Raw genomic sequence first — 17,827 nt, 5'->3', positions numbered from 1 at the left:
ATAGCTACATAAAGAGTTTGGTATAGAAATGCAATGAATTAAAATACATTAGTTCAATAGGAAAATAGACAGGGTCATGGAGGGGGAGAGGATATTTAAAAGAAAGAATAGAATAATCACAAGCAAATATTTATACATTGGGGTGGCAAATTACAAGCAAAACAAACTTTACTAGTGCATATCATCAAACTCAAGATTTAAAGAAGAAAAAGAACATATAAGTAGTGATCAGTCTCTGGAGTAGGTGAAGACAGAAGAGGCAGAAGAGAGGATGAAAACATTTCAGTTATATATTAGTAGTATTGATTCCATTCCCTTTCTTCACACTCTCTGCCCATATTCTTTTTATCTGTAACTGTGGAATTGAGACCCAAAAAAAGAGAAAAATTATGAAAGAATAAGATAGCTGAAAAAAAAAAAACCAATCACAACCACAAATGTGAATATGATTAATTAACCCATAAAAGAAAGAGAGACAGAAGAATGGATTGGAAAGTGCAGTACAATATGTCATTAACAAGAAACACACTTGAAAAATCAAGATTCATACTGATTTAAAATGAGGGACTGGAACCCCCACACAAATGAGTAGCTATCATAATTTCTGAATGAACCCCCACACAAAAGAGTAGCTATCATAATTTCTGGCAAAACAACAATAATTTAGACATGCTCTAAAAAGATCAGCAGGAAAACTATAGCATGTTTAATGACATTGTAGATAATGAACAGCAAAAATAATATTTATATAGCACTTTGCTTTACATATATTATTTCAACTGATGCTCACAACAATCCTGTATGCTAGGTGCTAGTATTTTCCCCATTTGTATGTACCAAATAGGATAGCATCTAAGTACTTAAGAAAGTGCTTTAGTATTAAATACTAAAGGAAAAGCTAAATGAAAGAAATAGAGAAATAGACAACAAAATTTTATCAGAGAACTCAATACAGTCTTTTGAGACCTAGGGAAATCTAGCAATAAAGTAAACAAGAAAGGACTTGCAGATCTAAATAGAATTTTAGAAAAGGTAGATATAATACATCACTGTAAATAACAATGGGAGATGAAAGGAGCATACATATTTCTCAGCTTTGCTTGGTACTTTTACAAAGAGTGACCATGTACTAGGGCTTAAAATAATCCACATAAACAAATTCAGCAAAGCAAGACAATTAAAACACATCCTTTACTGATCACAATGCAATGTAATCAATAAAGGGAATTTGAAGACAGAATTCAAATTTAAATGGAGACTAAACAGTATAATCTTAAGAATTTGTGACTCAAGGAACAAATTATAGAAACAACAAATGATTTTATCAGAGAAAATAACAATGAAACAACATATCAGGACTTTGGGTATACAGCCAAATCAGTTATTTGGGGAAGAATTAAATCTCTAAAAACTTTCAACAACAAAAGAAAGAAGTGATTAATTAATTGAGCATACAACTTAAAAAAAACCCCTAGAAATCAAATATCAGATATGATAAGAATGTTTTGAATTCCATTGACCAATATCCCAAAAAAGATATTAGATGGAATGTATACTATAAACAGAGATTAAATACCTCATTTTTTTTTAAAATAAAGTATTTGGCAGAGGGCTGTTCCCTGGCAACTAGGCTACCATTGGGAGAAAGAAACCAAACTTTAATTAGGGCAGTAAAAAAGCCTTAAAAGATTGACTGGATCCCCCTGCTCAAAACCTGGTAGCCTGATGTAAAATAATAATTAATCATTGCTAGTTACTACTTTATAATTTTTGTTAACTACAAAATTAATGTTTTAATCCCTGCTCCTTTAGGAATCACATTTCTTTACTTAATGACATATAGTTTATAGAAAACTTTTCTCACAATTCTGTGACTGTAGCTCTTTCAAAGACTGTTATCCAAGAATAATATAAGCTCCTTACATGCAGGAAAACTTTTTGTTTTATTTTGTCTTGGAATCTCTACCAACTGGAACTGTGCTTAGCTTAATCTGCTTAATAAATGCTAGAATGAATGAATGAATCCCTATTTTGATATGAAGAAGTTGAGGTTCACAGAGGTGACTTGCCAATTCACAAGCAGTGAATATATCAGTTTGGTGATCAAATCCAAGTCTTCTGATTCCAAATCCAATGTTCTTCCTACTCTATGTATTGTCCTCCCCTCTTAAAAATATTCAAATATGTGCCATATCCATTGATTTTGATGAGTTTCTAGGATAGAGCCACTTTATTGGAATTCAGAACTATGTCCACATAAAGATCTTTTGAAATCTGAGTGAACTTAACCTTAAATGGCAAGCAAACCAAAATCCCAAGAACTCTACCTCATTCAAGCAAGAAGCATGATGCCATCCAAAGAAAGCAAGGAGTGAAATTAGGAGAAACCTGAGTTCAAATCCCAGCTCTATTACTCAGTAGTTGTGTGACTCTAGGCAACTCACTTAATCTCACTGAACCTCAGTTCCTTCAGAAGTAATATGGAAGGGGTGGCAAGGTGGTGCAGTGAATAGAGCACTGGCCCTGGAGTCAGGGGGACCTGAGTTCAAATCCAGCCTCAGACACTTTATATTTACTAGCCGTGTGACCTTGGGCAAGTCACTTAACCCCAATTGCCCTTCCCTCCAAAAAAACCAAACAAACAAAAAAGGAAGTAATATGGAAATAATAATGCCCTCCTAGAGCTACTGCAAGGTAAGCACTTTCTATAACTGAAAGTGTTTAATAAAGTTGGATTGTTTCTTCACCTATCTGGATTCATTGCAAAGACAACCCCTCGAAAGATAAGAGAAACACACAGACACAACCACACAGATACACACACACACATCTATCCTGAATTCTGTTAGACATGCCTCTCCATGATGCTGCCAACCTTTTCTTTAGTCCTTTATTTTATCGCCTTCAATCCCCACCCTTTGATGAAAACATTCTTATAATGCTTCTTAAAGCTCTCTAAGTCAGTGCTGCTATTTTCATCACTTGACCATAAGAAACTCCTTGTGGCTGTAGAGTGAAACTTCAGAAATTCCAGCTGTATTGTCTGACTTCAAAAGTTGCTAGTCGTCTCTTGGGAAGTAGGCTGGAGCAGCACCCTGTTGCTAAACCCCATGCACATTGAGACTGCCAGGCTTTGTCCTGCCCCACTTTGCATGTTGTACCCTGTGGGAGTATTCTGGGTCCTGGATCTCTCTTTTCATTCCTTCCTTTTGTGACTAACCTCCTTTTCACAGCACTGTATGTCCCCCTCCCCTTTCTGTAAAAGCTTAGCCTGAGAGGTTGTCTCGTTTACTTTATATTTTTAAAAGACTTTTTCAGCTCCCTTTTTGAAGATAGTACACTTAGATAACACAGTAGCAACCTGAAACATTTCCAGTAGAAGAAACACACTAAACACAAGGGCAACCTTGACTTTGGAAACAGTATACCAGCGAAACCACAAGTCAGAGTTTCACTTGCTATTAATTACTCCGGAAAGATTCTTACAAATAAACAAAATAAATGAAGCTCTGTGGTACTTCCTTCCTTTCAACTGGTCCAAGATCATGCTGATGAGGGATACCTGTCATTTTTCTGAGCTTGTAAAACAATGCCAAGCATTTTTGGTATCTCCATTAGGCTAAACGAAAAACTCGAAGCAAAAATGAGATTCATTATATAGACAAAACTATCAGACCCAAGCATGGCTTTTATCCATTGTAACAGATGCAGCTCACTGTGAGACTGACTTGGTAACAGCCATGACAATCACCCAGATGTTAGAAGCTTCCCTGTAGTCGTCACTTGGTTACCTTTTCTTTTTTTTTGGAGGGGGGAAGGCAAGGCAATTGGCGTTAAGTGACTTACCCAGGGTCACACAGATAGTTAAGCGTCAAGTATCTGAGTTTGAACCCAGGTCCTCCTGACTTCGGGGCTAGTGCTCCATCCACTGTGCCACATAGCTATCCCTTGATTATCTTTTAATACCTGGTTGGCATCTCAGGTATTTAAGGAAGGTAGGAGAAAAGCACCCATCTAAGTCAATTCAACAAACATTGTTAAGCATATTTATTGTGTGTAAGGCACTCTGCTAGGCACTATGGACACAAAGACAACAGTGGGCATTGTGTCGGATTTGAAGGCAAAATAATCTGAGTTTGAATTTTGTCTCAGACACTTACTAGTTTTATGATCTCAAATGAGTCACTTAACTTCTGAATCTCTATTTCTTTACAAAATTGGAAGAAAAGAATATTTGTAATATTCACAGGGTTCTTGTGAGTACTGATTATACATACTGTACAAATACACATAATTTGTGTGTGTGTATATGCAAATATTGATGAACAGATGAACAGGCACAGTGGGTAGTTTACCAGGCCTGGATTGAGGAAGACCTGAATTCAAATTTGGCCTCAAACATTTACTAGCTGTGTAACCCTGGGTAAGTCACATAACCCAGTTTGCCTCTGTTTCTTCTTTTGTAAAATGAACTCGAGAAGGAAATGGCAAACAATTCCACTACCTTTCCCAAGGATATCTGAATGGGGTCAAAAAGAGTCGAAGATGACTGAAATGACTGAATAACCAAAAATATATATAATATATACATATTATATGTTATTAACATATGTTATCTACATATATAGAAACACATACATATACATAGGTATTGAGCAAGTATATATTTCCATTTTTATATGTATATCTACAGTCTATTTCTATCTATATTTATATACATATCTATATATAATATTCTTGTTAGGTCTTCACAAAAACCCTGTGAGTTGATGCTACAATTATTATTCCCCCAATTAATTGTTTATTATGTGTCAGTCACAATACTAAGGAGTGGGAATACAAGTGTAGGCCAAAAGAAAAAGACCATCAGCCTTTAAAAAACCTATAAAAAGCATATATTCTAACCAAAGGACATTTACAAAAGGGATTTGAAAGGGGTAGGGGTGGGGAATGGAGATGAAAGACATTATGCTGAAATTGGAATGAAGGGTGACTGACTTGGGCCTCTCTCCACAATGCAGAGAAGTTGACCCTGCGAAAAACTCACCAATAAGAAAAGAGAACTGGAATGGCAGATGAATGTTGCAGGGAGAAGAAGCCCTAAGTGCAGAGGGAAATTCCAGGTCCCAGGTAAGACTACAATAGAAGCTTATATACAATATGTGTGTAAATGCATGCTCATGCATACACAATATGCTTATATATGCATATATGTATATGTGTGTACATGTGTACAGATATGCAAATAAGTGTATAAAGAATCTAAATATATGCATACATAGATCTATAAATATGTATGCATGTGATATAACTATAAGCATATGTTCATATTCATACATGAGGTGTATATATAGATGGGGATGTGTATATATAAATACACATGCACACACACGCATATAAAGCACTTTACAAACCCGTAAGCCCAATATAAATGTCAGATTTTTTAAAAAGACAGAAATGCAACAATCCTTGGTCTCATATTGCATAATTCTACCTCTGAGAAATAGCCTGATCAAGAGCGGAAGGTGAAACAAAAGCCGTATTTATAAAGTGTGGTTTGGATGTTTTCCTGCAGGTTCCCTCCAGTCCCAGCTGATTCTAGTCTTTGTGGTGAAGCAATAGACCTCTCAACTAGAATGTGATGAGCACATTGGCATGGGATGCAGAGAAACACGCTCTAACCCCATGTTCCTCCCCACCCCCACCCTCATACACACCGACAAGTTTTAAGGAGCTGGACAGCCAGTACGGGTGTACAGGGCTTAGGAGGAGTGGAAAAATACCTTCGGCTTTATGCTTGTGACCTTGGACCATAGCTTTTGAAAAAGAAGAAAGACCAAAAGCCCAAACCAGCTCGCTTCTTTCATTTTTCTTCACTTCCATTTGAGGTGAAAGGACCTTTCAGGTGGGGGTGGGTAGACCCCTGCAGGGTGGTGTAACCATGATTTCAGAGAACCTATAATCTGAACATTAGGACTAGGGGAGAAGTAGCTATAATTTGCTTCCATCCCCCTTGTGTATGTGAATACATAGAAAATGGATTTTCGATTTCATACTAGGGAGGAAAAAAAAAACCAATCAAAACATTTTCCCCTTTCCCCAGAGAAAATAGACATTTTTGTAATGCACTTAATCAGATAACACCAGCTTTTAAAGTTATCTCTGTGTGTATGTGTACGATTTATAGTGGGGGCAGGGAGGGGAGGTGGCATAGGAGAGAGTGACAGTCAATGAAAATTCCAGGATTTAGAATATTAGTTCCATAGGGATATTTGAGAAGAAAATCAGAGTCACTACTCATAGCTAGTACAGTCTTCAGAGGGGAACACTGGGAGGAATCAACTTACCTGAGGTGCTTGTCACTTATTTACCTGGACTTCTACCAGCCAGCAGTGTTGATTTATTAGTTTTATCCTTAGGGCAAGGGGGGGAGAAGCCTCCTAGAATGAGCTTTTCTCTGCTTTGCAGATTTTATCAAATTTTAGCAAATCAAATTATTTATATCATTTAGTTCAAGCTTCCAACCAGAATAAAGTCTGATCCTTTGGACAGAGGTTCAAACCTCTGTACTCTCCTTTACTTCTGTGTACCACAAGACATGTACTGACCTTCTTTTGAAGTGCTCCATTTGCAAATAAGGAAATACAGATCAAAAGAATTTATGATTTTATATCCATAGTGAGCAGGCCTTATTGTAGTCTCAATTATGAACAGTCTTAAAGAAGAGAGGAACTCTGGAACAAATTTCTGCCGTCTTGGCAGAAGAGGAAATAAGAAGGTAGATTAAAGCAAGTCCCTAACTTCCTTAGATCTCCTCAGGAGAAACCTTTGAGCAAGCTTCTCTTCAGTGTCTTGGAAGGTGTAAGCTGTGACTAATGGATCCAACCTGCCTTCAACACTCACTCTCTCTTCTCTTGATTTAATTCCCACTTCCCCTCTTTACTCCCACTCATAACTCCATTTAAATCAGGTAGCCAGATTCTTTTTCTCTCTTCCCTGAACGTCAAGTCAACCAGTCCTAACCCTTTATTCTTGTTCTACAGACTTGCCTGACTCAGAGGTCAAGATAGTTTCAGCTTCTCCTATGATGAGAATAAAGAACACTGTTCATCTGGACTATATTTCCCAACAGCTCACAGCACTACTCTCTGCAAACCTCTCTATCTGTAGAAGTCTGCCCTCAAAAGCCTGCTACTATGAATAACAAGCAAGGACATCCTAGGACAATTTGACCTCATAAGTACTGCTGAGACTTAGTGATATAGAAAACAATAATTTGTGGTATGGCTCTGGAAAGGTATTTTTTTATTCCAAAGAAGTAGGAAAGTTGAAAGGGAAGGGAGAAGAACAGTAGTATTATATATTAAGAAGATATACTTATGCAATGACTTCTTAGGGTTCATTCCCCCAACTCAAACTACCATTGGGAGTTTGGGTCTCCAGAGGGGTAGCTTCTATTATAGGTTTCTAGGAGTAATCTTTTGGCTAGCTATCCTCATAAACAAAGTCATCAGCCCCCACTGGTGTGCTTCTCCTTCATCAGCCCATAGATTCAGTTAGTTCTTTAGTATAGGTATTTACTAGGTGGTACAATAAATAGAGGATTGAATCCAGAGTCAGGAAGGTCTGAGTTCAAATCCAACCTTAGACACTTACTAGCTGTGTAACCTGGGCAAGTCAATTAATCCTGCTCGCCTCAGTTCCCTCATTTTAAAAATGATTTTGAAAAAGAAATGGCAAATCACTCCAGTATCTTTGCCATGAAAACTCTAAAAAGGGTCACAGAGAGTAAGGATAAACTTCTTCCCTTTGATTCCTAGAGGCCCAACTCTGATGTTGTTTGTTAACTCCAGGTAGCACATGGTGTTTACCTTTCCTTTGACATGATGAAATTCTTCTTCTGTTCTGTACCATCTGTACATTACTCTATGTTGCTTTAGGGTGTTTAGTTTTAGTTCAGCCATTTTCATATCCCATGCTTCTTTGGGAATCTAATGTAAATGAGTAGCTAAAAACAAAGGTGTGAATGTAGTCTGTGTCCTGTAGGCACGTTCATTTTCTTACTGGCTTCTTCATATGCAATTAACATATGCCTGTTTAAAATCTCAGGAAGGTTCTCTATTTTCAATCTCACTGTTTTCCACTTTACTTTCTTTCTTTTTTTTTTTTTTTGCTTTTTTTGGAGGGGGGAAGGTAGGGCAATTGGGGTTAAGTGATTTGCCTAAGGTCACACAGCTAGTTTTTTTTGTGTTAAGTATCTGAGGCCAGATTTGAACTAAGGCCCTCCTGACTCCAGGGCCAGTGCTCTATTCACTGCACCACCTATCCGCCCCACCCCTTTACATTCAATATTTCTGCCTTTGGTCCTCTATAGACCATCAGCTTTTGCTGAAGATTTTTTGGGGAAGCCTCCTTATACTCATGTGAGGAAATCCAGGAATCAATCAGAAAGGGAAAACCTCATTAAGAACATTTAGCTAGAGTTCAATGGAGGCAGAAATCAGGAGAGATTGTCTTTAGAATATACAGCAGATCACCTAGACAGAAAGAAGAAATAGTTGACAACTTTGGGAAAAGTCACAAGTTTAGTATACTAAGAAGCATGATTCAGTAGTTAAGAATATCAATAATATAATCTTCTGATAAAATTCTCTTTATAACCAAAACAGAGCAACTAATAATTCCTTAATATGTCTTAATAATTTCATTTTCCAAAAGGTGGAAAAACCATAAGAAGAAATTTTATGTTATAAGTCAATCAATAAATATTTATTAAGTGTCTGTGTTCCAAGCTGTGCTAAACACTGGAAATGCAAAAAGAACAGAAAGAAAATCCCTGTTCTCAAGGCCCTCACAATCTAATGGAGGAGACAATAAGAAAATACATACAAACAAGCTATCTACAAAATAAATAGGAAATAATTAGAAAGGAGACCTAGAATTAAGAGAGGTTGGGAAAGGCTTTTAGTTGAAACTTAAAAAGGAAAAAAAAAAGCCAGGGAAACCAGTAGGTAGAGATGAGGAGGCAGAGCATTCCACGTATTGGGAAGAACCAGAGAAAAGGTCTGGAACCGAGAGTCTTGGTTATGGAGTATCCATTAGGCCAAATATATATACAAAGAGTATATGTGTATATATGTGTGTGTGTGTGTATGTGTGTATGTGTGTACATACCTACATACACACATACTGAAACACACACACATATATAGCAAGGGATAAGGCATAAGAAGACTGCAAAGGTAGGAGGAGATTATGTTATGAAGGGCTTTGAATGTGATCCTGGAGGTGATAGGGAGTCACTGAAGTTTATTGAACAGGGAGATGACATGATCAAGCTGGAGCTTCAGGAAAATCACTTGGGTGGCTGAATGGAGGGTGAATTGGAAGGGATGAAGACTTGAGAGAGGCAGACTCACCAGCAGGCTATAGCAATATTCCAGGCATGAGGTGATGATGGTGTAGTAATTAGTGATAATGCCAAAGGAGAGAAGGAAAAATATTTGAGAAATATTGCAAAGAAGAAATGAACAAGCTTGGGAACCAGATTGAATATGGCTTGTGAGAGATAGTGAAAAGCCTAAGATGACACCTAGGTTTTGAACTTGAGGGAATGGGAATATGGTTGCTTTCTATAGTAATAGCAAAGGTGTGGGATGGAGGAGCAGGTAAGGGGTAAAGATAAGAAGTCCCATTTTGAACTTGTTGAATTTAAACTGTCTACTGGACACCCAGCTTGAGATTTCTGAAAGGTAGCTGGTGATGGAGGATTGAAGGTCAATGGAGAGGTTGAGGCAGGATATGTAGAGTTGAGAATCATGAATAAAGAGATGATAATTAAATGAGATGATGAAGGGACATAGTATGGAGAAGAGGACAGGAAACAGAACAGAACACTGTGGGACCCCTGTGGGATGTAGGTATGACCTTGATGAGGGTATGGGAAAGGGCACTGAGAAAGAGCAGTCAGATAAGTAGGAGAATCAGGAGAGGAGTGTCCTGAAACCTAGAGAGAAGAGGGTATCAAGAAAGAGACAGTGATCAACAGTGTCAAAGGCTGCAGAGAGCTCAAGGAGAATGATAATTGAGAAAAGGTCACTGGATTTGGTTAAAAGGAGAGTAAGAGAAGAGAACTAGAGGCATCTATTGTAGTTGAACTTTTCAAGGAATTTATCCACAAACAACATTCTGGGTCAGATTTTCATTGACAAGAAAAACTTGGTTGTTGGTAGAGATGGAGGACAGTTGATAAAAATGATGGAAACTATACAGAGAAACTGACCAATCCATCATAAATTTGTGATAGAAAATGAGAGAAAAGCTCAAGTTGTTTTACAATGTACCCTAGATTCTTGGAGAAAAAAATTTCAAAGGGTTCAAAGAGAAGACAAAATGAATCTAATGTACTGAAGTTCTATGGAGAAAGTTGACCCAAGAGGACAGGAAACTCTGAAGAATTAAATTCTTAACATCTAAAGAGAAAAACATTTGGTCATGAGAGAAAAAAAATGGGTGTTGTCCAAAAAGATGCATATGTATCCATAGGAAACTATGCATATATGTACACATATATAAAACTATATATATGATATACATAAACACACATGCATATGTGTATACATATATAAATATATTTTAAAATAAAAATTATTCATTATACTATATATACAAATTATATGAAATATCTAATAGTTGGCATATAATGTTAATTATCTATATTAATTTATCAATATTTATATATTATATATTTACTATATGATGGATGATATTTCTGTATAGATACTGATATAAACATAGATGTAGATATATACAGGAAATGAAAGCAAGGGCAGACAATGGAAGATGGAAAAAAGTGAAAAACAATACCGTAGCCATAGTTTCATGGGTGCTAAAACTCAGGATGGGCTAAGGCTGGCCTTGGGATGATAAGATTCCAAAAATAGTTTTTAAAGTTATATTGAGGGAAAGAGGTGGATCAACAAAGGAATCCAACTGTTAGATGGGGAAAGCGGGACATTGGTAATAGGTGATGGGAAGAATGAATGCTCAGTTGCTGCACTTTTATTTCACATTTTTTTCTGCCGAGAATGATCTTTGAACAGGAAAGGAGAAAACAAAACAAAATGTCTAATACTTCATATCCAAGATGAGTAAGGAGAGGGAGAGAGACAGAGACAGAGATAGAGAGACAGAGAGACAGACAGAGAGAGAGAGAGACAGAGACAGAGGAGAGACACACACACACACACACACAGACAGAGACAGAGAGAGCACCTAGCTGCCATTGTGGAGTCCAAGTCACTTAACCCATGTAAATAACATCCTACAATGCTAAAAGTGCTAGCAGATGTGATCCGTGAATCACTGTTAGTGATTTTTGGAGGGAGACAGAGAATGAGATAGATAATGAAGGATTGGAAAAAGGCAAGTGTACCAAAAAGGAAGTGAATGCAATCTACTAAATATAAGCCATTAAGTTTGACTTCAATTCCAGGCAAAATTCTAGAACATGTTACTAAAAGATAGTAAACATCTAGACAAGGAAGTGGTGAACACGAAGAGCTAGCATTGCTTCATCAAGAACAAGTCATGCCAGACTAACCTCATTTTCTTTTTTGGCAGGTTTAAAAGGCTGGTAATACAGAGGAATGTTACAAATGTAATTTACTTAGATTTTAATGACATTTTTAAAAGTATTTCATGCTATTCTTTTGGAAAAGATGGGGAAAATGCAGGCTAAATGACAGTTCAATTGTGGTAATTTCGAACAGGTAGAATGACCAAATTCAACAAGTAATTATTAATGTTTTGATGTCACCTGGGAAGGAGACCTTCAGTAAAATGATCCAGGGATCTATACTTGTCCCTATGCCATATGAATTTTTTTTTTATTAATGATTGGAATGAAGGCATAGACAATCTGTTTTCACCAAGTAGTGTGGAATAATGAATAGAGAACTGAAATCAGAGTCAGGAAGACATAAGTTCCAATCTTATCTCAGACAGTATGAACTGTGTAATGTGGTAGTCATTTTATTTCTATGGGCTTCTCAAAATACAAGGATTTGACTCAGCGGCCTTTACGGTCCTTTCAAATAAGATATTTGTAAAGTGCTTAATATAGTGGCACACAGCAGGTACTTAATAAATGCTTATTCGATTTTCTGATTTCTGTTCCGGTTCTCAAACTACCATTCTTTGAAATTTGTCAATGATATGACATTCAATCAGGATCAATGTAAAATCTTATAAAGTAGTTGAATGAATCCATGACACAATAAGATAGATTTTTCTGAAAAATATTTGGGGATTTATTAGACTACAAGCAGTAATCTGTTATTCATTAATGTGATATGGCATCTAAAAGAAATAACCAAATCTTCTATTCTAATGAGGAGAGACACAACTTCCAGCTCAGGAGTGTCGTTTCCAATTCTGGATGGATAATAGTTTAGGAAGAGCATTGGTAAGTTGGGCAATGTTCGGAAAAGGGCAACTAGAATGGTAAAGGGTTTGAATCCAATTTGTATGAGCTCTAGAATGATGGAAAGAATACTCCGGGAGAAAAGAATAATTGTCTCCAAGTATCTGAAGGGTTTTTTATTTGCAAGGGGTAAGCCCAGAAGGTAACATTAGGAATAAAGGGTGGTAGTTGAAAAGAGGAAAAAGTAGATTTGATGTTAGATAAAATCTTTGTAACAATTAATTTTATCCAAAAATGGAATAAGTAACCTTGTGGAGTAGTAGATACTATCTCATTGGAATCTTCAAGCAAGGTCTGGGAGATCACTTGTTGGGTTTATTGTAGGGGTGAATGTTGTTAGGACATGGGTTGAATTAGGTGTCATTGGGGACTTGTTCCATTTCTGAATTTCCATTCCTATTTTCACTTATGAGATGATATCCCAATAATTTGAAATGCTGCTCCCACTGAACAAGTTTACTCACTTCCAAACAACCACATCATTTTCATTCAATTTATTTTCATAATACTTTAATTTAAAATCAGGGTCACACCCCCTGCCTCTTCCTCATCTGTTCACTGAGGAATAGCTAATTAAAAAGAACAAAACCCACAGAGCAATTACCATTCAAAAGAAAATCCAATTCAAAAAACATACAGCGCCTTCCTTGCTTACATGAGTCATCAGAGAAATAATTTTAGTTAATTCCAGTGAATGAACTAGTTGTGCTCTCATCCACTTTCTATAACTCCCACATATTTTGTGAAAACAGAACTTCCAAATCTCTCCTGCTCCCAAGGAAGATCGTTTAGTCATTTTTAAGAAGAGGTCCTATGCACAAGTATGAATACACTGTGACATGTTGGAATCCCTGTTTCCTGCTGCTAAGTCTTCTGCATCAGAAAAAGAGACATTGGTGTCAAAATACTTAGTTGTTAAGTCAAGACTGATTTCTGAGAATGTGGAGTAAACATTGGGATTTCATACTTTGGTGTGAATTTTGTGCCACTTTGTACTAAACTGGAGAACCTAGCCCCTTATTTTGTTATTAACATATTTAGATGGTGTTTTAGAGTTTGCAAGGTATGTTCTTCCCAATCCCTCTGCATGGTAGTCGATGCCAATATTATTAGCCTTATTATAAAATAAGGAAACCAAGGTTCTGAGAGTTTATGATTTGCTCATGATTATACAGCTAGTATTTGTAGCAAGATTCTACCCCAGTGTAGTCCTTTATCCACTTTATCACATCATCTCCCATTCCATCTGCCTGGCAGAGCTTTGATGGGTTTGCTAAGTGCCTACATATTGAATGTAAGCCTGGGCAATGGAAAATTTGATTTCTCCTCCATCACACTTTCTGAGGCACCCATAGAACCAGAGCTCATTAAGGTCTCAGTGTGAAAGATGAAAATTTATTAAATCAATTACCAGGTACAGATGGAACAACAAGACACTTTCTAACTGCAAGATCGGCTGGCATTGACACAAATATCTTTGAGTTTCTCTTTGATTTTTTACCCAATGAGCCATTAGCAATGACTGATGGTCCCAGAGAAAGCTTTCTATTCACACTGTTGTTGTTTCTCAGAGGAAATTAGAAATAAGACAATTGACAGAGTGGAGTTAGGAGGAGAAAAAAAAACACCTCAACTCTTTCATTTGTATCTGAAACACACTTGTAAAATCCTTGAAGAATGTGAATTTTTTTTGGTCTTTTAAAAGGAAAGAAGTATCTTACCTTTTCTAATTTTGGGTAGGTATGAAAGTAACATTTCCCCATATTTAAAAGCTTATACTTTCTCATAGACTTTCTTTTCTACTATTAAAGAAATAATTTTAGGGGGAAAATTAGCCCTGCATCAGCCTAGCAACTAGGCCTCCCACCTCCAGTCTCTTCCCTCCATGGTCTTTTCAGATGATCCCAAGTCAGTCCATATCCAGGTCATCTGCCTCTGACTTCTGTGTTCCTGAGCCTTCTGTAGTTCTCCAGAGGCCAGTTTCCAGACCAGACCCAACTTTCACTGGTACTTCTTGACTACACTTTTCCCTATTCCTTCCTGCTATAAGGCTTCCCAGGATATAGCATCAATCTGCCATGACTTTGGAACTCAAGGGAGAGTTGATCTAATTACCTGCCTACCTTATCAGATTGCTCCCCAACCATTAGTATTCTGTCTGAACTCATTCCTCAAAGGTTAGCATATCTCTATCCCCTCATACTTTATCCATCCCAGTGATTCTGAACTCCTGGTTGTTGATGTTTCCACACCCAGCTGCCTTCTTCTTTATTCACTTCTCCCTCAACTCTAATTCCCAAAGTCTCACTCCAAATATACCCACTTCTCCCCTGGACTCTCTGGATACCTGCTCTATAATTAATATATATTTATATTAATTACATAATTATAATTAATTATATATAAATAAATACATATTATATATAAATATATTATATATATAAATATGCATATATATAATATATATATATATAAATAAAAAATATCTTTGACTTACATCTTCTGGCTCTCATTGACTTCCTCCTGATGACCCTGAATCTCTGGGCACACTTTCTAGTAATGAGTGAATTTTCATACCTCCCTGATCCATTGTTCATAGTGGGGAGTTGGCATATTCCTTGATCACCATTTCAACTTCCAGATTCTCCCTCTCTCAGTAACAATCTCTCAATCTCTCCTTTGAGGTTCAAAATATTCAACTTTATCATTCAATCTAGATCCCTGGTAACTATTGTCTCTCTATCCTTAGGTCATTCTCTTACTCAGCAATCTCAGTGCAGGACCAAGAGCCTTTCACTCTATTCCGACTCTTATCTTCTTAGCAGGGAAATATAATATACATATTGAAACCCTCAAGTACCATAACTTCCTAGTTCTCATTCTTCTCAATTCCTATTGCCTGCTCCTCCACTCCATTTCAGTTACAGAGCTATTTATACCTTTGATCTTGGCAACACTGACAAATGCTGGACTTCCATGTTCAAATTTTTTATCTAATCACAATTCTTATTCCATCTAACCTTCTGCCTTACAACTCCTAACCCTATTCTTCATCTTCAATTTTGCTTCTAATGCCTCCATTTCCATTTCTTTTCCCAGGCCATCACCCTTTTACTGTTTACACTTTCCTCTTAGATGTTTCCATTCCTTGGTAAACCAATTTGATTCTATACTATCCTCTTTCCTAACGGTCCCTTGTCCTATATTGCCAATCATATCTTGCAAACCACAGTATTGGGTTATTCCCTCCACATGCTGCTTTTGCACCTACTCCCAATGGACTTGGAGAAATAACAAAATCATGCCGACTGGATCTACTACAAATTTATGTTACACAATCTCACCTCCTCCCAACAGAAAGGTGTTACTTTTACACCCACTTGGTTTACTGTCCCACTTACCATAGTGGCTGTTTCAGACACTTGCATCTTTCCTCAAGTGTTCCATGGCACACCTCTTCCCATTCTCTCAGTTGAGGACATTGCCTCATATTTCACTGAAAAAAAATCTAGGCTATTCACTGAGAGCTCCCTCTCCTCCCCTCCCCTCCTTTTCATCTCTCATTGCTCAGATATCTTCCCCTACTATCTTCTCCTTCACCCTTTTGTCACATGAAGAATTGCACCTTCTTCTTAAAAGGTGAACACATACATGTAACCTTGATCCCATAGTTTTTCCCACTATCTTTCTTCTCTTTCATATTTAATTTCTCTCTATCCATTGCCTCCTTTCCTGCTGCTTATAAATATGTCAATGGCTCCCTCCTCCTTTAAAAAAAAAAAAAACAAAAGCCAAAAAAAAAACCTCACCTGATACTAAGATCCTGGCTAAGTACAGTCATTTACTTCTCCTTCTCTTCCTGGCTAAATTGATTGAGAAAATGACCTATATTTATTGCCTACATTTCCTTTCCTCTCTATTGTAAACCTACAATCTGGCTCCAAGCATCATCATTCAACTGAAACTACTTTTTCTAAAGTTATCAATGATCTCTTAACGGCTCAATTTAATTAATTTTTCCCAATCCTCATCCTTCTTGACCTCTCTTGTAAACTGACACTATTGATTGTACCCTTCTTCTTCTTCTAGATACTCTCTCCTCTCTAGATTTTTATGATGCTGCTCCTCCCTGGTTTTCCTCATAGTTTCATTTATTGATTCTTCATCCATGTCACACCCATTAATCATGGTTGTACCCCACAGCTCTGCCCTGTGTCCTCTTTCTGTTCTGTTCTCACCTTGTGATTTCATCAGCTTTCATGGGTACAATTGTCTCTATGTAGATGATACTTAGCCCTAATCTCTCTCCCAAGCTCTGGTCACCAACCTCCTTTGAATATGTTGTGCTAGATGTCCTATAACCATTTCAAACTCAACATGCCCAAAGCAGATATGATTTTCTCTCCCACCACCACCCCTGGGTTCCCCTTTTCTGAACTACTTTATTATTCTCTAGTAATATGAATTACTCTTTATTACTCTACCATTCTGAGTCACCTAGACTCACAATCTGTTGTCAAGTCTTGTCATTTCTTTCTTCATAACATTTCGTGTATACATCCCCTTCTCTATACTCACTATGTCCGGATCCAAGCTCTGATCCCACTCCATGCCTGAAATATTGAAATATCCTTTTAGTTGGTCCCCCTTACACAAGACTCTCTTCACTTCAATCCTTCCTCCACTCAGTTGCCCAAGGTGATATTTTTTCTAAAGTGTAGAATATGTCATTCTACCTACCCCTGCTAAATAAACTCCAGTGGCTCCCTATTATCTTCAGAATCAAATACAAAATCCGCTGACTTTGAAAACCCTTCATAATCTGGCCCCTTCCTAAGACCTTTCTAGACTTCTTAAACTTTGTTTACTTCCATGTACTCTATGATGCAGGGACATTGGGCCTCTTATTCTTCCTTATACATGACACTATCTCCTGACTCCATGTCTTTTCATGTCCTTCATGTCTATAATGCTCTCTTTCCTCACCTCTGCCTCCTGGTTTCTCTGGATTCTTTTAAAACTCATCTCATATCCCACCTTCTGCAAAAGACTTTTCCCACCCTCTATTACTGAAGTCTTTTCTCAGAGGTTATCTCCATTTACACTGCTTGTACAAACAGCAATTTGCATATTGTTTCCCCCATTTGAGAGAGAATCTCTGGAAAGCAGAAATGGGTTTTGTTGTGGTTGCTGTTGTTTTGTTGTTTATCTTTCTTTGTGTCCTTAGGGATTAGCACATATCTGGCACAAAGTCCACAACAAATGCACATTGACTGACAAGAGGATTTATTGCATTGGATTTAAAAGTCCTTTGAATCACACCCCCCCCCCCCCAATTTGGAG

At 37.2% G+C, this 17,827-nt stretch overlaps 1 protein-coding gene across 1 annotated transcript in view; it reads right to left on the bottom strand.

Moving 5' to 3' along the window:
* SLC9A2 (solute carrier family 9 member A2) overlaps positions 1-16,962 on the bottom strand; it is a 221,658-nt gene extending 204,696 nt beyond the window's left edge. Inside the window, exon 1 of the mRNA XM_069094923.1 lies at positions 15,886-16,962. The gene's annotated coding sequence lies outside the window, so the exon portion shown is untranslated. The remainder of the gene's footprint in view (positions 1-15,885) is intronic.
* Positions 16,963-17,827: the final 865 nt, after the last annotated feature.

Source organism: Petaurus breviceps, unplaced genomic scaffold (genome assembly GCF_028583685.1).
Source record: "Petaurus breviceps papuanus isolate PSGF00001 unplaced genomic scaffold, PetGlider_PUasm1.0 223, whole genome shotgun sequence".
In the NCBI taxonomy this organism is placed as follows: domain Eukaryota; kingdom Metazoa; phylum Chordata; class Mammalia; order Diprotodontia; family Petauridae; genus Petaurus; species Petaurus breviceps.
The sequence above is the reverse complement of the archived record's forward strand: the minus strand, read 5'-3'. Positions and strand labels throughout refer to the sequence as shown.